The sequence below is a fragment of the Quercus lobata genome, chromosome 8, assembly GCF_001633185.2.
Source record: "Quercus lobata isolate SW786 chromosome 8, ValleyOak3.0 Primary Assembly, whole genome shotgun sequence".
NCBI classification, from domain to species: domain Eukaryota; kingdom Viridiplantae; phylum Streptophyta; class Magnoliopsida; order Fagales; family Fagaceae; genus Quercus; species Quercus lobata.
Window position 1 is genome coordinate 23210674 of NC_044911.1, and position 23557 is coordinate 23234230.

The 23557-nt window shown below is 30.7% G+C and overlaps 1 long non-coding RNA gene across 1 annotated transcript; it reads right to left on the reverse strand.

The window, feature by feature from the left end:
- Positions 1-15250: 15250 nt before the first annotated feature.
- Positions 15251-18937, reverse strand: LOC115955068. Its single transcript, XR_004084021.1, has 2 exons — positions 18487-18937; positions 15251-17359 (listed from the first exon to the last, which is right to left on the reverse strand). It is a non-coding gene; the product is annotated as an uncharacterized LOC115955068 (long non-coding RNA).
- Between the last annotated feature and the right edge of the window lie 4620 nt (positions 18938-23557).

The following is a 23557-nucleotide window of genomic DNA, read 5'->3' on the forward strand; positions in this document are numbered from 1 at the left end:
CCATTCAAACCAGACATTTCGGTTTGGTTTTTATATATAGCTTTTTTTAATGTTTCACCTTTATATATATATATATATATATGAATTGGGTTCAAGTTACACCTGATGTAATTTTAAGTAATGTTACACCACTCAATATTTTTTAATTAGATGTGAATTTTAATAAATTCACCGTTGGATTACATTATCTTCGTATATTCTTCATGCTTATAAAATTTAAAGACGATCAAAGATCAATAACCATATTATAAATCAACTGTTTAAATTCAAGTTTTTGTAATTTAAAATAATACATAAAAGATGAGTTTATGGATCGAATGGTAAATTACATCTGATTGGCATGAAAATTGGCATGCATTTTAAGAATATGTAATTTGAACGGTTGGATTTTCAAAATATGGACTCAATAACAAGTTATTGGGTGGTGTAATATTACTTAGAGTTACATTATGTGTAACTTGAACCCAATCTTATATATATATATATATATATATATATTTTTTTTTTTATTTATATATAATTTTAGGTAATTTAGAGCATTTGTAATAGTTTGTACAAAGATTCTCATATATTTTAGCATAAGAACTTACTTTTTCTATTTTACATAATTACTTCTCAAAAACATTCGCATCAAATTATCTATATTATATCCTATTTTATTTCAATAATCATTTTTTGACATTCTCATCTCTCTCTCTCTCTCTCTCTCATGGATGAGCTCTCTCCTTCACTATTGCTCATCACCATTGTTCATTGTCGCTTTCTCTCTCTGACCTCTCAAACCCACTTTAAATCTTTCTTGCTTGATTGCACCCTTGACCTAAACATGGGTTTTCTGGTTTGAGGTGAAATAGGTTAAAGATGAAGTTGGTTCTAAGTGAATGGGTCGAGATGGCTAATTTAGCTCGAGGTGGGTCGATTTTGTGGACCTTTTTTGTTGATTTTGGGTGTTGACAAAGAAGTGTTTTAATGGATTATGATGGTGTTGTTGAGTTCGTGTTGGGTTGCGGTGGAGGTTGGACAATGGTTAATGGGTTGAGATGGCTAATTTAGCTCAAAGTGTGGTCAATTTTATGGGTTTTCCATTGATTTTGGGCACTGGCTAAAATGTATTGTAATAGGTTGTGGTGGTGTTGGTGGGTGGTGCTAGGTTGTTGTGGTAGTTGGACGGTGGTGGTTGGAAGGTTGATCGACTCTCTCTTGTTTAGAGAGAGAGAGAGAGAGAGAGAGAGAGAGTAGGTCTGATGAAGAAAGAGAAAATAAAATTAAAATATTGAAATACAAAGTGAATAGTGCTTGTGTGTGTGTGTGTGTATGTATATCCATGGTTATAATAGCAACCATATTGTTTTACACAACTTTGCATGGTCTGAAATGGGTGAATCTTGGACTTGGTTGGTAAAAATATGGTCCTTATTCTATTATACAAATACTAATGCAAATGCTCTAAGTATTAGCATTTGGAGTTCTAAAAAAATACTTATTTTACACTCAAATAAGCTACTTTATATATTTTAACACAATTTTACAACTCACCATTTATCTCATTTCTTATTTATCACATTTATTCATTTATTTATTAATTTCACTCTCTCAATCTCTCTTGCTCTCTATCATATTCAATCTCTCTCTCTCTCTCAAAGCTCACCACCACTGAAGAAGAAAAAAAAGCAACCACCATCACAATCAACCACTGCAACCTACCAGCCACCACCACAACTCCTACTTTATATATATATATATAAACAAATCCTATAAAAAAAAAATCACTACATCAAAAACCATCATCCCCACAATCCATCACTACCTCAAACCCATAACCCACCACCACCAAAATCCAACACCAAGGAAACAAATTCAACATCTACAACTAGAAAAACCCATGATCCACAACAACCCATCCCACAACCACAACAAAAACCACCACTGTGTCGTTGATCTCCACCATGACCACGCCACCATTGCACGTTGATCTCAACACCACGACCCACATTGATCTCCATGCAAAAAGTCCTATGGCCCACTTCGATGGCAAGGTCTAAGAGAGAGAAGTGAGAGGGATTCTGAAAGTCAGAGAGAAAGAGAGAGGAGAGAGAATATAAACCCAAGTTGAGAGAGAGAGAGAGAGGGAATCTATATATATATATAGCCAAAACTGAGAGAAAATCTAATTGGATTTCAAATTGGAATTCAAATGAAGTCTAATTTTGAGCCACGTGTCCCATCTAATCTAAAATTTTAAAATTTTTGTATTAAGTAAGTTAATTTAGTGTAGAAAACAAGGAGTCCAATATAAATAAACTTAGATAATATATATATATATATATATACATATTTAAAACCAAAGCTAATAGAAAATTTGATTAGAATTAAAATTAGATTTTGCTTTTGTTAGCTTTTCATACAAATTAAATTGTTTAGATTTTTGCTGTTATTTTTTTTTTTTTTCTAAACTAATGAATATATATTTTTTATACTGTTTCTAATTAGATATTTTGTATGTGGAGATTGTAAACATAACAAACTATAATTGAGCTATATGATCTCATGCACATATCCCCATTCAATTTAGGAGATACTATTAAACCAATTTATTCTTTTATTTTGTGTTGTATTTAGTAGAATTTTACAGACAATGATAGTGAATTGATAATGTATATGTAGTGTCCACTAGTGATTTTCAAAATTATATACATAACAGTAGTGTAATGAGAAACTTGACGTAATCAATATCATTAAAATTGTATGGAGAAATCATTCTAGTACTTCCAAATATCTTGGTCGAACTAATGTCTTATATATTTAATAATCCAAACTAACATCAATAACACCACTATAATTCATCATTCTTGTGAATAAACATGAGTTACATACTAATTAATTTTAAAAGAATAGAATTTGCTACCGTAAGTTCTATCTGTATAACTTTACTATAGCAAGTATGTAAAATTTTTAACAAATAAACACTTGGACTTGGTTTTTGTGATTTGAAGTTTTAAAATAGCTTTTTTTTGGAGTTTTACCACTGCTAATACACTAAAAAGTTAAAACACAATTTGTTTTCTAGTTATGATAATCAACCACAATACTCGAGTGCTTCCAATTTACCACGCATCAAGGGAAATCTCATCATATGCATTTGAAAGATAAAATTAAAAAAATAATAATAATAAAAACCTCTATTTTTCCTTAAACCTAAGTTGGACTAATTGACCTTCAAGCCATTTTATTTACCCTTAAATCTCAGTTGAACCAACTGAAATTCAAGGCTATTCCCCCACCCCCTCCCCTAAGTCTGTGATCGCATTATTACTCATCATCCATTGGAAAAAACTAGCCTTTGCCCTTTTTAAAAAAACAATCCAGCATTTCGCCTCATTTCCCAAACTAATTAGAGAAATATCCCTTTTTTGAAACTCGATTTTCTAAAAATCGAGTTAAACCCTATAGTGGCATTTTAAAGAGCCTATAGTGACATTTTAATGAGCCTATAGTGGCGTTTTGTAACTCGAGCTTCATGAACTCGAGTTATAGGTAAAAAAGGAAAAACTTGCATTGAACTCAGGTTCATGAAGATCGAGTTACAAAACGTCACTATATGTCTTTAAAATGTCACTATAGGCTCCTTAAAACGCTACTATAGACCTCCAGATTTTTTTTTTTTTTTTTTAAACTCAATTTTAAGAAAGCCGAGTTTCAAAAAATGGGCATTTCCCTAATTAGTTTAAGAAATGAGCAAAATGCTAGATTGTTTTTTAAAAAGGACAAAGGCCAATTTTGTCCTCCATTTAAATTAATAAAATGCTTAAATATGGTCGTTTCTTCTTCTTTGTTAGGAATATCTTTTGTAATCGTACGCCTTTTTTTATTTATAGACAAATTGTACTAATTGGACTGTGGAGAGATTCTATTAATTGGAATGTGGAATACAAAATATTCCCACTTGCTTAGATGGTTGCTCTTTTTTGGTCTGAATTATTGGTCACTCGATTGGTATGAACCTAGAGAATCCATTTTCGGTCCCCCAATTCACGAAAATTTCACTAGTGCATGGAGACCAAAGATGCTCTCAACATGTCAATAAAGTAAAAATCTTATCTTCAACTTGCTAAATCTTATTCCAAGTTTGCAAGTGAGGTTGTTTGGATTTCAGTCAATCAATTTCTTTCTAGTGGCGGGAAAAGTATGTCCACTTTTTTTTTTTTTAATTGCAATAACTCTCCAATCACAACTTCACAAATGTTTTTCATCATTATTTATCTTGTTATGTAAAATTTGTAATATCATGAAAATTAACTTCGCTGTCAAGAATAATATGAAGAAAGAAAGAAAAATGTCGAATCTTGCTTCTTCTTTTGTTTTTTGTTAATAATAGAGTATGAATTTTTCAGTCATTGTGACGGAATATGAAAGTGATACTTGGTTCGTTTTGAACTTGTATAGTGTTCGAGCTGCGTTTGATGCACTTGAGCACATTGGTAGCAAACCGCCAAATCCAATAATAGAATAGAAGATCCTAAAGTTTTCCTCATCCATTTAAAAGTAGCTTTTTTAAGGTAGTACCTATTTTTTGCAGTAGGGAAAAAATTGGCATTTTTTTTGGTTTGATTAACTTTAAAAATAAATAAAAATTGTTAATTGCTAGTAGAATATCAGTACAATGCATGAGTTAATTAAAAAAAGTAATACGATAAATAATTTTTATTAAAAAAAAATCCACTAATATTATTGAAGTTCAATAATAAAATAAATATTAAAAAAATACCTTAACTGATGTGGTGGATAATGGATATAGTAAAATTGGAGTTTTTGTATTAAAACAAAAATGTAAATATTTAAATTCTTTTTAATTTCTTAAATCTTTTGGTATCAGAATTTCCATTAGAGTTATATTATAAATAATTGATTTTAATAATTTTAGTGTTGTATGCACAATAAATAATTATAATGCCAACAAAGATATCAAAGTTTAGTCAAATTGAAAGTATTGGTACGAGGGAAATATGTAATATTTTATATTTTTAATTAGAGAAACGTTCATTTTTAGATTTTTTTTTTTTTTTTTGAGAAAGAGTTCATTTTTAGATTTGTTTGTACGATAAACGGTTTTTTTTTTTTTTTTTTCATACATCAATACATATAACATATCATAATAGGTTTATTTCAATATTTCCTAACTATAATCTAACTACTAAAAGAAAAATAAATAAACAAAATTAAAACCAGATGCGTTGGTATAAAAATAATGTATATTTCTAGAAGTAGAATCCACTTTCATTTCCATTCACGAATTTGCTACTTATTTGAAAAAGAAACCAGCAAATATCAGAAATTTATTATTCAACAAACTGAAGTAAATTGATATTTTAGTTATTTTTTGGTCCTCAGTTGCTGCCAACTAAATTAAAACTTCACCTCAAGGGCCAGGATAGCTTTTGTTTTAGTTACTTTTTAATGTAATGGTGTTGTAATTTTGCATAGACAGTCCACCCAATAAGCAGAAAAACTGACGCCATTTCTTGTTTTCTACCTCTAAATTCAAAAATTAAACCCAAAAAATAAAAATAAAATGAGGAAGGAAGTAAAGCTCAAACATATGCGTACATAGAGAGAGAGAGATCAGTTATTTGTCCAAATCTTTGTGCAGATGAAGTTAAGAGTTCGATCATAAGGCGCTTAATGAAACATGATAACCAACAAATGATTCATGAGACATGTCTATAAAAACTTTGAATTTACCTATTACAAGCAAAAGATCACTTGTGTTCCCAAATCCCCAATAGCTAGCCATCCAAGGAATGTCTCAGCACAAAATCAGAAAAACAACCCAGCAAGTCCTATTTGACCAAAGGGAGTCTCAAACAACCAAAACAAAAGAATTAAGAGTCATTCTAATGCTATTCCAAGCCTGCACATCCTTCAAGACTAAATCAATAATAATACTTTCTCTTTAATACGATCCATGCTTGTCATATTTCAATAATGTAAGCACTATGCATCCTAGTTAATCTGGAACCTGAAGGATATAGACCCAGACTATCAAGAATTTTAAAATTTTCACCTCGAAAATGACAGAGGTTCAACCAAAATATGGCGACAAAATTGTCAAAATACAGCCTAAGACTTCTGAAACTAAGTCGACCTTCTAAATCTTTTTCTATTCTCTGAAGTGGAAAAGGCTAAATGAGAAAGTAATTCAACCCCGAACATACATTATTTTTGTGACAATATCAAACCTAGGTCCTAACACCTTAAGTTTCATGATTGACTGCACAGTGTTCATTCTTTTGATCCTGCTGCCAGATAAACAATCTAAACTTTTAAACCTGCTGCTGCATAAAAATTTCCCAAATCATACATCAAGCAATGCCAATAAATATGATGTAACAAGTACCAAACAGTATGAGGACCTCAGGTTCTTACAGGCATCTGTCATTTCTTTAATTTTCTCTCAGATCAGTCTACAGCAAGAATAGGACACTTTGGTTCAAAAGAGCAAAATTAGTACAATGAATATAATCTTCAAAGAATACCATTACCACCAGAACCATGTAAGTCTCAAAATCACCAATTCCTATGACATTTAAAATCATCTTTGATGAAATTCCCAATCCCCTCACCCTAAAATCATAGGTATTCAAAATTTCTGATAGTCAAGTCTTTCAATTCTTTTAATGGACATTGGATTTTTTTCTATTAAAACGTTACACACCAAGTTCGTATTGAACTTATGACCATACCCCCCACCTCATTGTTTCAACAAGAGGAGAGCCAACTTTTTTTCCCCTAAGTGAATATGGGATTAAACCCCGGAGATATAGCCACCACTAGGTGGGGGTGCCAATAACCTAAAAATTGATACCAAGCTTGTCTCAACCAGCAGCTCACAACCTAAAAATATTCTCAAAGATTGTAATATTTCATCCAATTTCCAAAAATTCTTCCAAATTTTGTGATAGATTCATCAGGATCAAGCAAAGTGAATAATGTTAAGTTGAATTTCCAAGATTTCATTAACCATTCTGTTTCTAGACAAACTTCTTTTTAAAAGAATGGCAAGATTCAACCTAGAACAACTTCCAATTAGTTCTGAAAACCAAAGAAGGCCTTTTGTATTTACTTCCTATCCCAAAACTACACTTGCAAGAGATGCATATTAATCATAACCATTGTGCATTTATTGTGACCATTTCCACATCCAAATATTTTCTTAAAACTTAGATTCACTCATCCCAGTTTAATAAAATTTATCATATATAACAAACTAGGAGAATTTATGAAAATAGCTTGAGGGTTGCTAAGTAGTAAAAGAAAGTTAAAAAAGCATGCTCGGCTATTAAGCCTGGAAAGACCTGAATTTTTGCCTTTAAGCTTTTGCCTTGTGAAACTCCTAGTTCCCACCCTTTATATCTTTTTTTTTTTGGGGGGGGGGAATAAATCACCCTTTTCATCTTTGCTCTCATTCAAACAATGTTAAACAGTAAGAATTCGAGCAGCATTTTATGCCCCCTTAAATAGAGACATTCAAAGTTGCTTTTCTTTCTTTCTTTTTTCTTTTTTCTTTTTTCTTTCTTTTTTTTTTTCTTTTTTTTTGAGCCAAAAGACATCTCCATTATGTAACAACTGACAAACTATTTGTTCCAAGGGTGATGTTCCTTTATCATAGATTGTTCTGAAGTTCATTCATACAGTTGGGCCTGTTTCATTCACTTTTGTGCTATTTGATTATCAATGTTTTTATTGATAATTTTTCATACTTCACCATGCTTTCCAAAACCTGATGGCTGTTTGGCTCTTGTAGTGAACAAGGAGAAGAGAAAAATAAAATTGTAATGGAATCCTTCTTAAGATCTCATTTAACATAATTAGGAATTAATTTTTTTCCTTCATACCAATCAAGGACCAAAGGTTGACAAAAGAAACCAAATACTATGTATCTAACATTAACACTGTCGGGACCAGGACAACAATAAACTTCCACTCAACTGAGACACATACAATAATTCAGCTTACTTATGCATAACTTTTAATTTCTCAAATAGAGAACAAAATTACATATTAAAAGAAGAAGATATGTTTTATTCTTTTTCCTTCTCCACAGCATTCAAAGCAACCTTAAAAATGGTTTGCAGATAACTATCTGAGAAAATCCCCTAACCTTCATTTCATATATTTTTAGGGAGTAAAATTAAATGCCACATGGTCTCACCAACCATTACGTTATTTCTAAGTGAGGCACCTTCAATTTACATAATATCATATTGGCTACAAGCTAGAGATTACTGTGGTCTCTGATGGATTTGCATTCCATCTCAGTATGCATCTTCCTAATCCCTACAGTATTAGTTGGGACAAAACGAATATGTTGCTTTTGTTTAATCTTCAACCTCTTTACCAGAAACTACTTACAAATTGCCACTCATACAGAAGTATTATGTGTAAAGTTCATCAATGTTTGTTAGAATTCCATTCCAGGAAACCTATCTGTCCAACTTCTCATCTCAGAGCTTGGCTGCATAAGAGTTCCCACTCCCACAATTTTTATTTTTTTGATAAGTAATAGTCCCTAATCCCACAATAAAAAAATTCAAAGCTCTTCTCAAACATCAGTTATTATTAATACCAGCCTGTTGTTACAATTAACAGCAGCATACACAAAATAACCATTGTTGTTCCATCAAGGATGCCTTACAATTCAAACAAAATGTTCATAACAAGGCCCACTCAAGGACAAAAAAACTGTTCATCAGTGACGGAGTGACCTTGACATTGAGACATTCTGTACTCTTGATGCCGCGTTATGTTGGACCCTTCCCATCATGATACCTTTGTGAAGCTGACTGCAGCTGATTGCATTTTTTTTTTTTTTATTATTTATTTATCACTATTCTCACCCTTGTGAGCCTCTACCCTATAGCAGAAGCATGTTCAAAATGCATTTTTAAGAGGCAATCTATCTTCTTCTTCACAAGGAACTCATAAACAGAATCTAGAAAAACCATTTTAATAGAAAAGCTTCCTCGCCTAAAACCTTTGCAATGTCAAATTCCTAAATAAGTTTTCAAGCTCCCCTTTGGATCAATAAATAAATTGTAGCAACAATAAAGCGCTAACTTGCCTACAGCTGAAATTGAGAGAAATGACCATTGATTTCAATATTTAGCCATGACCACCAAAATATAAATTCAAAAAAGTAGAGCTTCTTCAAAAGTTAGGTGCCTTTTGCAACTAATTGTATTACATTATCATTAAGTACTGTTAATACTTGAAAGATCAATGTTATTCATTAATTTATATTTCTTATATAACCCTGCCTGTGTGCCTATTGTCATATATTCTATTCACAGCCAGACCCAAGCCCAAAAAAATGAGGGTTGCGGTAGTTTGATAACCAATGTAAAATTTTGTCACTCGATCATGAATGGATTCATTACATACACACGTTGGGGCATCCCCCAGAATATATGTAGTCCACCCTGACTAGTCTGCAGAGGATTCATACCCAAAACTTTGGGACTAAAACTAGGTTGTTTTTGTATTGCATTATCTTAAGTAAGTATTAATAATCATTATTGTAATAAAGCCACTACTCATAGTCATAGTGCACAATTCTAGACAATTATATAACACCCACCACCAAAATTTGCACAGCTCACTAGTACACTACAGTCTATAAGTTACAATGAAACAAGCTCTTCCAGAGAGCTTACCTTGGGAGTTGGGAGGAAGTGGTGGCTTCGGTAGGGAGCTTGGAGACAAGGGAAGCGATTGCAAAGTGGACGGGTTGAAGGGAACTCACTTCTCTTCGGACCAACCTTAACCTTTACAAACCAATCATAATTCAAATCACAGAGATGGAGATAGACAGAAAGAGTTGGTACCTTAGGGGAGGAGGATGGGAAGTTGGAGACAGACGAGGCACGAAATTGGAAGAACGCGGTGGCAGTGGCAGTGGCAGTGGCAATGAGAATCTCCTTCTTGCCGAAGGAGTAGAAGAATTCGTTGATGCTCTGCACATTGCACGCAATACTGTGGATCTTCCAGCCACTGAAGTTGCCATTTTGATTTTCTCTCTTTCTCCCTTCCCCCTTTGGTTCTTGCTTGTTAAAACGGGTGAAAGGGGAGAGAAATTATTAGGTACGTAGACTGCTTACGAAATCCATTTTCACTGTCCAACCAATAAAATGTTGTTATTTATATAAATATAATATCATTTAATAATTTTTATTTTTTATTCCTTGTGCTCATTAAGAAATTCACACATATATTTACATAAATGACATCATTTCATTAGTTAAGGAGGATCATATCAACGATTCTCACAGTGTAAATAATAATTTCTCGGGTTTATGGGGTTTCATTTTTTTTTTTTTTTTTGCCAAGTATTCAGATTTTACCCAAAAAAAAAAAACTATATTACTAAAATGTTTCTGCTTATTTAGTTATTTAGCCCTTTTGTAACTTGAGTTCCAAGTGAAAATCGAATTTTGTAAACTCAACCTCCTTGAGTTTGCTAAACTTGAGTTCTAAATGAAAATTGAATTTAGTAAACTTGAGCTCCAAGCAAAAAGATACTCACACGGATCATCAGATGTGGTATTTTAAAATAAAATATACGCTTGGAACTCGAGTTTAGTTCCATCAAACACTTAATTTAAAATAAAAATTGCAGTCTCTAGTGGAAAAACTTGAGTTTGCTAAACTTGAAACTTGAGTTCCAAAAGGAGCTACATAACTAAATAATTTCGAGCATATTCAAACTCACCCAAAGGTGATACTTGAACTTGCAAGTGGATTGATCACAGAATATCAACGTCTACAGCACACACACTAAACTCACTACTGTAACTTACTTGGGTCTTGGCAGCTTGGTCAGCTCACTTGGACCCAGTGCTAGAATATGTAGTGGATTGTACACATTTTTTTCAAATCAATGAAAGTCTTTTATCGTTTTGATCTCAAAAAAAAAAAAAAGTAATATATTTTTGCAAAAATTGAATATTAGGCCAAAAAAAAAAAGGGGGGGATTTCAATTGAACAAATTTTGCCTCTCGGATAGGTTTGAGCTATCTTTCCAACTCATTATGTGACACTTTGTAAGATGAACGAAGTTTAACTATAAATTTGGTCGTAGTCAATAGCTACAACTTCAACTAAAAAAATTAATATGATAACATATTTTGAAAATTAAACATTTATATTACATGTTTTTTTTTAATGTTCTTAACATGAATATCAAATTTCGTATGAATTAGATGTTATTTACTATTCAATCGATAAATTTATTTTTTATGCATAATTTTAGACTACTAAAACTTTAAATTTAAACATTTGATTAATAATATAGTTTTTGATTTTTGATCTTCTAGAAATTTTGCAAACATGGAAGATATAAGAAGAAAATGTAGTCTAACACTGGATTTCCCAAAATTCACATCAAACAAAAATATTTTAAGTGGAGTTATAGCAATTGGCTACAACCAACTTTGTACCTAAACTTTGTCCTTATAAGATTACTTCTTTGTATTTTTTTAAACAAGTCACATGACTTATTAAAAAAAATTATGTGATTAAAACTACATATAAATGGTCTGTTCAATAACCTCATAATGAATGGAAGAAGATAGCTACAAAGTTATTTTAAGCTAGATTCTTTCACTTTCGATCATGATAAAGTTTGGCTCCAAATCATTTTGGAAGAATCTCCTTTCAGTTACTACATGATAATTTATGACACTATCCATGTGAGTATGATTATTCATGTGTACTATTTAAACAAATTAATTGACTCATTAAAAAAATAATGTGACTTAAACTACATATAGATAATTTCTTCAATCTCTACATGATGGATTGGAGAAAGAAAACATTGGTTTGGAGCTAATTTTCAAAAAAAATTTCTTTGGATTTTGGATTTTGAAGTGCTCTCTAAAACCTCATTTTTAATTCCCAAAATCAAGAATGTTTGGAGGGGAGGATTATTTGTATATCATTATTGAGGTTATTAGGAAATTATATTCAACTCTACATAAGTAAAATACATAAGTTCATGTCTGTCCTATGCTCTTAAATTGTTTATTTTCTAAGTTCTATTTTTGAAAAGGTTATCTATCCAAACTATATGCAAAATGACACCACCATATGAATGAATGACAATCATCTTGCTGCGATTTGTATAAAATACAATGTGTATATTTTTTATTTAATGGAATATTTTATTAAGGAAGTAATGGAATGGTACGAGAAGGTGTTGATCTCATTATGAAAATCGTGAATAAATTGTGCCAAATATAAGTCTTGTTAGTGTGTTTTGAGTCACATTGGAAGTTAAGATTGAAACCCCATGTAGATCAAAGTAGACTGAAGTTTTTGCATCATCGACAACTTATCGATTGATTGAGATGTTTAATTGTTCAATCAATAGAGCCTAATTTTGATTGATCGAGAATCGCATAAGGTTTTCTATTTTTTCAAGTCCATTGAGTTGTCCAACTACAAGGGTTTCGTGTAACCAGAGGAAGACTATATAAGTAAACCTAAATGACACAATTTAAGACTTTTTAAAGAGTTGTGCTTTTGCATCTAGGGGTTGTTAGTACTGAGCTCTTGAAAAGCAAGAATTCAAAGATCAAGATCAAAGGAATTAAAAATTTGGTGTTCCTAAAGTTGTTGCCCCCTTAGGCCCCCACCTGGGTCCATTTTTTTTTAGTCATTCAACATTTCATTTTGTAGTTGAGTGTTCCATTGTCCCCAATCAGTCTAGCTAGTCTAACTCAAATAGCAACTATCCAACCTAAAAACTTAACAAAAACAATAAAAATATTCACAATGGAAATTGTATTTTAGCAAAAAAAAAAAAAAAAAAAACTATTTTACCACCAAAGAACAAAAAAATCATCTGTTATTGGAGAAGTTAAAGCTAAATTTTTTGCAACTACAATAAACTGTAACAAGTTGTTAAAAATAAAATACAATATTTTATTAACATTATATCTTTTTTTCAATTAAAAAACTCAAATTCTTTCTCTTATTATTTTGATGAGTTGTTTATATTATTTTAAATGAAGTGATAAAAATAAAAAATAAAAAACATTTGATATTGGGTGTATTGTAATGTGAGGTGGTAAAATAGATCAAATAGCTTTTTGAGGTACCACAAACTAAAATTTTTAGCACCACCACTGGGAATGCTCTAACTTAAAAAAACAAAAAACAAAATCCTAGTCAAGCCTAATATTAAAAAAAAAAAACAATATTTTGTTTTTGTTTTTGTTTTTGTCTTTGTTGATAGATGATTGCATCTTAATGTATTTAGAAACAACGATTTTATGTATTTATAATTTTTTAATACTATATGAATGTCTATTTAGAGTTTTTTTTTTTTTTTTTACTCTAGCCCACTAGCTTAAAATTCCAGTCCCTCCCTGCAAGTTAGTGAAACCAAATCTTTAGGTACTTAAAGTAGTGAGCAAGAGGTTCCCGTAGTACAATTTTTTTACCAAACTTTTTGTTTGGTGTAATAAAAACAAAGGTAAGTTAGCCTTAACAAATAAAAATGCATTTTTCTTTTAAAAAGAAAAGAAAAGAAAACCTAGCTATGAACTTTAATAATGACTCATGTCCTAAGAGTGAGAATGAAATTCCTTTTATATTAAAAAAATATAGAAAAATTACATTTGAAGTGCTATTATTTAGGGATAAAACAAATTAAATCATATAATTTTAAAAATACAGTAACTAACTAAATACAATTTTTTTATATAAAAAAATCAACTAATTCCAACTATAAGTTTTAGTAGATTTTTTTTTTTATAAATAATTTGAGAGTTTAATTTATAGAAAAACAGTGCCGCATGATATATATAATACTAATATTATGCCCATATGATACACAGCTTAATCAAAAATCATGCGTTAACTAAAGAAAATGTTATCAAGTAAAATTAAATAATAAAATAGATTCCTATAAAGAAAATAGATAGAACAATTTATCATCAAATTATATCAAGACATGCTTAATAATAAGCTAAAAATAAGATTGTTCTCTAAATCAAATTTGTGAGATGAAAGCAACATATCACCATTGGAACCTATGTCATATAAGTGTAATTCATATATGATATAAAAATTAATAGAAAATCATGTCTATCCATATCAAACATAAATGTGTAACAACAGGCGAAAATGGCCAAATGGCCATCAGATTCTAACTATTTAGTTAATAGACCCATTTTGAAACTATATAGCATATTAGCAATTCGAGTTTGAGAGACTCGATTTTGGAATCCAAAATCGAGTCTCTCAGACTCGGTCAGCATGCTGACCTTCTAGTCCCAACCAATAAGAAGAAGAGCCCCAGGTCTCGTGCGACCTGATCATTAAAAGTTGATCGCACGAGACCTGGGGCTCGCGCGCGGCCAGGTCGCACGAGACCTGGGGCTCGCGCGACGGCCTGGCCGCGGCATCGCGCTGCCCAGGTCGCGCGACCCAGGTCGTGCGGCCTCTGATCTGGTCTCCCTCTCTCTGATCTAGTCTCCCTCTCCCTGATCTGACTCTTTCTCCCTCTGTGATCTGATCCGATCCGGTGAGGTGAGGCTCAAAGTTTTTTAAAAAAAAAAATTTGTTTGTAAATCGAGTCTGAGAGACTCGATTTTGGATTCCAAAATCGAGACTCTCAAACTCGAATTGCTAATATGCTATATAGTTTCAAAATGGGTCTATTAACTAAATAGTTAGAATCTGATGGCCATTTGGCCATTTTCGCCTGTAACAACATATCATTATTGGGTTCTTACTTAGTTCGGGACTACAAGGTCAGCATGCTGACCTTCTAGTCCCAACCAATAAGAAGAAGATAGATCATTAAAATTGATGACATGAGCTTTCCTGCCATGTCACCATACATATGTGACTTACTCTAACGTCGGTTTAAAAACCTGTTAATTTTGAGAGCAAATTCAAATTTAAGATGGAAATGGGCGGGTCTTTGAAAATTTTTAGCATCCGAAAAATTTTCAAATTTGTTTTAAAGAATATGAAATACGTCTTGGGATCCTAGGGTCATTTTCTCCCAACCCTGAACTTACTGTCTCCAACTTCCCAGTCGGCAGCAATGGCGATCTCAACATTTCCTCGTCTTGATGAAGAGTATGTTTTTCTCTCTCATTCTTTCATCTTGTTTCTTTGAGTACGAATTTGGGCAATCCAAACCTTCTAGATCTGAGAACCAATGCATTGGATTTCAATTGCAGTTTCTTGTTCTTTTTGTTTCAAAATTTCATTTTGGTTCTTTTTTTTGTTCTAAAAATTTTATGTCTTTGGCCTGGTTGAATTGTTAAGTTTTTTATTTTTATTTCTATTATTAATATGTGAATCCAAGCTTTGCCTTGAATGAGGTCTTTTTGAGAGCATTACCTTATTTTTCCCTATTTAAACGTGTTCATGTGTTTGATGATTTTGCATATAAGCTGTTTGAGAAAATGTAACTTAATTATAACTATGGAACAGTCACTCAAATCTTTAATTTTAAATAGGTGCTTTGCAACAATACAAGAATCTAATAATATATCTTTGGCTAGTTCTGAAGCATGTTATGGTATTATAATTCCCAAAAGCTGTGGGATTTATAAGTTGTTTTGATACCACACCCAAATTTCATGTGCATGAGACTTGTGTAGTCTTATGTTTCTACTATTGCAACAATAATTAGAGGGAAAAAGAAGAAGCAAGTATTTGTTCATTAGTTGGGTGTATCTCATTTTCACCTTTTGAGTCTTTCTTTGATGAGACCATTTGAAGTGGGTCATTGCCATAGAAGCCAGCTTCATAATTTTTAGATATACTAATCATGTTTGTGTTTACTTCATTTCTATAGTTCTACTGATCATAATTTTTACTTCATTTGGTATCAGTGTTTGTAAGAAATTTTTGCCACATTACTTGGTTTGTTGGACTTTAGCTTTGAATTTGTGTGGTGGGGAGTGGCATTCTGAAATTAGTGCTCAATTACTATTTTTGGTTCAATGAAATTGATGTTCAATTGTAAAACCTTGGTACCAAATTTTAAGGATTGATTATTTTGCATATTAGGCTTGCTATAGTTTGTTATTTAGTGCTTTGCTTATTTCCGTTCCTTTGCTTTTGGAGCGATAGAATAAGCCAACTAATGAAGCTATTCAAGGGCTTGGAAGGTGCTCTTGTGTTAGTCAAGAACTTGACTTACAGGATTTTAATATTGAATGTGCTTAGCTATTAGTGTATTCAATTCTACTCAACCAAATTCAATACTTACAACTTTGGTCATCTATTACAAGATGTAAAAGATGATACAGTGTTGAGTTTAATCTTGTACTAAAGAAAGGTTGTAGAACTGCTTAATATTCTCGGCATGGTTATAGGTAGAGCCTTTGGACAAAAGTGGGTGGCATTTATCCATTTCAGATCGACAAAGCAATTGATCTTGAAGCACACTTTTGTTATTTTGTCCTTGTAATTAAATTATAAGTCTTGTAATATAAGTCTATATGTCAATAGAACCCTGTAATCAAATTATACTCTTATATCTTCTATGACATGATCAATAGTCGAGAATGATATTTACATCTGTGACTAAATTGATTATTCAATTGTGTTTTCTACTAATTTTAATGGGAAAAAAAATGTATGTAGTCTCTTATCATCTTTTTAACAAAATCAAAACTACCGTAATTGGCTTGATAACATTTCAAAAGATAAGTCACAAACATCATTAGAGAAATTGAAATATCATGAAAAGAATAAATACATTCTATTATATTCTCTTGGTTTGTACTATACGTACTTGTAATGGTTTTCTATAAATAAGCAAAGATGTTGAAGTGTCAAAATTGGACGATACAACATAATACTCAATTCTTTTTACCACATTACTTGTTTCAAACTAAAAAAGAAGTTAACATATATCAAATCTAAAACTTCAAGATATGTGACCTCAGTCACTCATGAGTTTGAGTGTTAGTTTTCTGCTTCCATCTTTATTAATTTGTTTCCTTTTAAATAGCATCCAGTGCACAACATATGTGCAATACAACTTATGATAAGCACCAACTATTAACATAAACTTGATAACAACTAACTAGCAAACAACCTAATCCCATCCTCTACACTTCCAAAAATCTGGGAAATAAGTTATTAATAATTTCTATCTCTAACTAATGAATCCTATTGTTTAAGGAGACCAGCCAGACTTCAATCTTGGAACTTCATCACTTATCCATCTCATCTTGTCATCCAAGCCAATAATGACAGCTCCTTCACATTCAACTTGTTGATCCTCATCTTCATCCTTGGCAAGCCGAGGCTCCCTCTGCTCCAAGTTTGTCTAAAACATTGTAAAGAATCATTATGTTATTGTTCATCAAGAAAATCTATCATATAACCACCTCAAGGTAATATCTATCTAGTATCCACCATTGCATCATTAGCTGTATTCAAAAGTGTATTAAAATGCACACTAGTTTGCTAACAAAAAGGCTCGTCAATCTAATGATTCCGAATTTCTATCCTTATTTAATGAAACTTAATAGCAAAGCAGGCAATGTAGAAGGCATAACATGAATGATTTATCCTATCAATTATTAACTTTAGTTGTGAAAATAAGATTTTGTTCATGGTAAGGATAACTTAAACTTCAAACAAGGCATAAGAGCCAATATAAAAATAGCTAGAAGAAGTTCAAAAGATTTTTGCCTATCTATTATTTCACTATAACTATTAAAGTTGGCAAACCATAATGCACACTTAACTTCATTTGATGGAATTTGATTCTCCCTTGCTTTATTGTTGACATTCATTCCATGGGATTGTAATCTTTCATATTCCCTCAATTTCTCTATAGCCAAACAGGGCACAGAGTAAAACTGAATTAAGAAATAGTTTCACAAGTCTTGGGAATCATGTCAGTAAGAAATATATTTCTTATTAGTTTACAAAACTAGTCCTCAATTGATGATATGACTAAACACCACTGCTTGTGCATAAGCAAAGTAAAACTCAGAGCACGGTCATAGCACTAATCTTGATCTAGTGCATGTAGCATTGCACCTAAAATCTAGAAACTAAAAATGACTTGCAAATCAAGAATGAGTCTTGATGATTGAACTAAGCTTTTCTCATGGAAATAAACAAGTTTCATGAAAGGTATAAACCCAATTTCTTTAAAGATTGACAAAGTCTTTACATTGGGGCATTTTATCAAACACATGGAGTACAGAAGGAATGAACATAAGTTTTGATATCCATTGGCCATGAATTCCTAAATGCCCAAAACAAAAATTATTCAAGAAACATCATCCATTATAGAATAACCATAATCGTGAAAGATATCTACATGGGTATCAAAGGAAAGCAAAAGAATAAAAACCATCAAGAAGGCCTATGGCAAAAAATTTCATCGGCTAGAAAATCCGGGAATTTCATATAACCAAAAGAAAGTGAAAGTAGACTCACCCTATTCATTGCTTGAAAGGATATGTGATTGCTTGAATTTTGGAGCAAGCATTCTTATCCTTTGTTAGAGGAACAACTACCTCTTAGATTTTAAAGTTTGGATTGCTCATCAAAGTATTTGAATATCCAGATCAGGAAGCAAGGGATTACAAGGGGGAAATGTGAAGGAGAGTGCTGAGTGGGGCAGTGCCGAGTGAGAAGTTGGAGACAATGACTTTGGTTCAGCAGAAAAAGCATTTTGTTTGGCATTGGGGAAATGACCCAAGATACGTAAAACAAATTTTGAAAAGGATTTCAGATACAAAATTTTCAATACGCACCCATTCACATCTTAAATTTGAATTTGCTGTTTTGAATCTGCTTTCAACGGGTTAAACGGATGTTAGAGAATAATAAGCTGTAGTGGGGTAATGTGGCAAATACGTTTATGTCATCAATTTTGGTGATCTGTCTTCTTATTGGTTGGGACTACAAGGTTAGCATGTTGACCTTGTAGTCCGGACTAGCTAAGAATTTCCCTAGCATTGGAACCCATGTCATAAACGTTTCATTCATTCATGTTTAAGCATATTTAATAATTGATTCTCAAACCATAATAAAGAAATCATGTCTAAGCATATCTAATGATTGATTCTCAAACCATAACCATATAAATCGGATAAAACTTAATAAATTAGGTTAAACAAAAGACGAAACAATACACAAAACAATACATACTTGCAGGGTTGTAGGTAGTAAAAGAGAAGAATAGAGAAAAAACCATATGGTGGGTATTTATAACTATTTGATATATATACACTCCATATTAAAGAAGTTGATATGAACAAAAAGTTTAATGTGAGTCTAATTTGTGGAGGTGTGAATTATAGGAGAAGAATATAAGAATAAAATATTATATCTATTTTTTTTTAAAGTCTAAAAAATATGAACTAAAGTTTTTGTTTTTGATGTGAATATAATTTATGTATTATTTTTTTTTGAAAATCTAAAAATACTAATAACATTGCTTTTTTTTTTTTAATTTTTTTTTTATGTGTAGTAATATAATTTATGTGAAAAAAATAAAATCGTTTGTTAGATTGGCTATACCAAGATGAAATTTTGTCTATCCATAATCCAACCAATGATCGTTTTTATCAAAAAAAAGAAAAAAAAAACCAATAACTCATTAAAACTTCAATAGATTAAGAAGTTATATCCTTATAAAAAAAACAAAGATTTAAAATTTATCTCACTCTAGAGTCTAGAGTCCTTATTTAACTATTCTTTCACTTTAACTACTTCACTTAACTACTCTACATATGCTATAAAAATTTTAGATAGATAAATTAATAATAAAAGGATTATATGAAGAATTTGGATTGTAATCAAATTAAAATTTTTATCAACTTAGAAATTATAGGAGAAATAAGATAAGAACAAAAAAAAATTATATCTATTTTAAAAAAAAAAAAAATCTAACAAAATTTCTATAATTTAGTGAAGCCACTTGGCGCAACCACAATATTTAAGCTCAACTTTTATTATCATAGCTAACATATACTAAATTTGTAAGACATTAAAATTTAAGATTCAAAATATAATGGGAAAGTCCTTATAGAATTGCATGTTTTCATGATATTGGCAAAAAATAATGTACGAAAAAAAAGACCTAATCACTTTATGCATACTAAAAATTTTAAAAAGTAAAATTCTCTCATATAATAGAAGTAGAAGTGTAGAACATATAAATTTTAATTAAATGTGAGATGTAGGAATATATTAGCAATAAATATGTAAATCATGAAGAGTTTAATCCAAATAATTCTTTAGTTATTCATGTGAAGTCGATAGCAACAATCATTTAACAAAGTATTTAGGAATAATCAAGAAATTCATCGTTAAGAATATACTCTAATAAATTAATCTATTTTTATTGATAAGACATACCTGTAGCATTAATATAGTATTTCATTTCATTCGACCTGCAATTGCATATTTAGCACGAACTTTGATCAGAATACAATATTTACAAAAGCAAGCAACAAAAAGCTTTTAACAAACCAAGAAGATATGATGTAATTGTGCAAATCGGCCAAATCAAAACAAAACGGTAAGCTTGTATCAAAAAAAAAAAAAAAAAAATCTTCAATCAACTATGTTTTCAAAAGGTTTGAATTTTATAATTAAAAACTGCAAGAAGCTTGAGGGAAGAGAAATGCATACCGGCTATGTCTTGGGGATTCAAGGATTTATATATTGGCGTGAGTTTCTCTTCTCCAAAAAAATATTTGATATCTCAACCTAAAAGAGGTCTAACTAATGTAGAATTTTAAATTATAATGAGATTAAGATTTTAATTAATTTATAAATAATAAGATAAAGAGAAGGCATGTAAATAAAGAATTTTGAGTCTAGATCATATAAATTGTATACAAAGTATTATTCTTTGTCAGAATATTTATAGTTACATCTAAAATGTGTTATGCACTTGAAGAGTATAGACTATTTCAAACTTTTATTTCGAGTTACTTTTTGATACACTAATGGCCTCTTTTATCTAAACGGGATCTCCTTAAAAATGAGTGGAGAGTCAAAAAATTTTAATATTAAAGGAGTTCTAAGGGATAAAAAAGATATAGAAAATTGTTAGAAAAAATTATTAGTTCAAGCAAATAGTTGCACGATCATATTAAGATGTGTATTTCTTTTCTTGATGTAGATTTAATATTACTTGCTAATAGCAATTGTGATCATATTAAACATGCTATGTTATTTTTTTTTTTCATGAATACTATTCAAATGTGTTGTGGGTGATAAATATAGGTATGGATATTGATATTTGTAAAAACTAAAATAAAAATTAATTACCGTGATTTTTTTTGGAAAAGTTGCATGCTCATAATGTTAGGCAATTTCTTTTGCACATATATAATATCATTAACAAAAAAATAAAAATGAGAAATAGTAACATAAAAATTAAATAGATAAAACATAAATATTTATAGAGATTTATATAATGGATTTCATGGATTTAAAATTGCATTTGTGACTCATAAGCAAAACCTTAAAAGAAATAACACAAAAACAAAGAAGAGAAATACATACTTGTAATAGTTTGGATGGTAAGTTTGATAAAAACTTCTACTATGTATTTCACAAACATTAAATTGCCTAAGTAATAAGAAAAAAAGAGAGAGTTAGATTTCTAAACAACATAGAAATTGTACGAGAATGAAAATTATTATTGATAATGAGGGAGTGTGCCTAAGAATATATAAGAATACACTATAAAACAGAATATATATATATATATATATATATATAAATATATTGAGAGAGAGAGAGAGAATTTTCAATTGTGAGGAGATTAGATTTCTAATCATTTTAGGAATTATAAGAGAAGAAGAATTAACTTAGAATGTATGTATGTTTATCCAAAAAAAAAAGTCATATAGATTGAATGAAAAAAAAAAATGTTGACATCAATGACATGAACGTAATATTAAGAGAGAGAGAGAGAGTAAGTAAACGTGAATGATGGCTATAAACACTCGATTTTGCACCCATAATTTAATATAGGAAGATGACTAGAGTGACCATTCATATACCCAAAATTTAGAGTTACATTACATGCATTAATTCATTCATTGCATATCATAAAAGTGATCTTGAGATTCTAATGATCGCGACAGTATGTCCGATTTCCAAATCGGACCATCGGATTGAAAGATATCCCATGATCAAGTTTTCATAGCCTGTATGCATTTTGTTTGGGTGGAGCCGATCACGCATGATTAATTTTAATTAATTCTGATTGGTTAAACAATTAAGATTAATTAAATAATTTTGTGATTGGTTGTTAGTTAGTGTCAAAGATAGGCCTACTTGCATGAGAATAAAGTGGATAATCAAGTCTTTTTTGGAATATTTATCTACAAGATAATTATCACTTTAAATACCTGAATATCAAGAAAAAGAGATTAATTTTTAGAATACAGTTAAAAACATGTCTAGGTACGATTTTCGGCTCAAAAGTCCTCAAAAAGGGAGTCCAAATTGGACCAAACTCAAATGCGGACCTGGCACCCAAGAAGGCCATTCGGCACTTTTGGAGTGTCGATTGGCCCAAGCCTTTGGCCTAGCCTAGGGACCTCCTGATTGAGATAAAGCCTATTTTTTTCGACTTTTTAGAGATAAGGACTCGTTCCAATTCGTATCTGATCTCGTTTAGCATCCCAACCTCTATAAATAAAGGAAACAAATCAGAATTAAGGGCTCTTCTTTTATGACTTTTCAATTCCCCTTACGTAAAGACGTTCTGGAGGCTTTTGCTTTAGGAATTTCTTTTTTGTAAGTAAGGTATTTTAGACCTCAAAGAGGTGAATAAACTTCTTTGATTTCTAAAATATTCATTCATTAGAAGGACACGCTCATGCAAGAGGTATTCTGTTTCTTTCTTTTCTTTTTCCATTAATTAGTATGAATGTATGATGCATGAATATGTTTAGTATGTTTTATGAAGTCTTGTTCTTAATATATAACTGTCATGCTTAGATAGAATTTTCTTTGCATGTTCTTTAGATGATTGTTTATTGTAATTCTTTTTCTTAAATTTCAAAATTTGCTAATGACTATCAAAGCTTTAAAAAAAAAAACAAAAACAAAAACAAAACTGATCTGTATTTTCAAATTTGGATTTTTTTTTTTCTAATCTCAAAACTAATTTTTAGATTTGATTTTTTTTTTCAAAACAAAATTGATCTGTATTTCCAAATCTGATATTTTTTTTTTTCAAAACAAAACTAATCTATATTTTCAGATTTGATTTTTTTTTTCTAAATTCAAAACTGATTTGTATTTTCATTAAATACAGATTTGATTTTTCTAAACCTAAAATTGGTCTGTATTTTCATTAAATACAAATCTGATCTTTTTGAAAAAGTTTTCTTTGTTATAAAATTGCAGATTTTGAAATTCAAAAGAAGGGATTGAAATTTAGGTTAAAGTTTTTATTTTTATTTTTATGTGATGCATGCCTAATAAATTTGTCTCATGAATGTGAATTCTCCTTCAAAAGTCCTTTTTATTT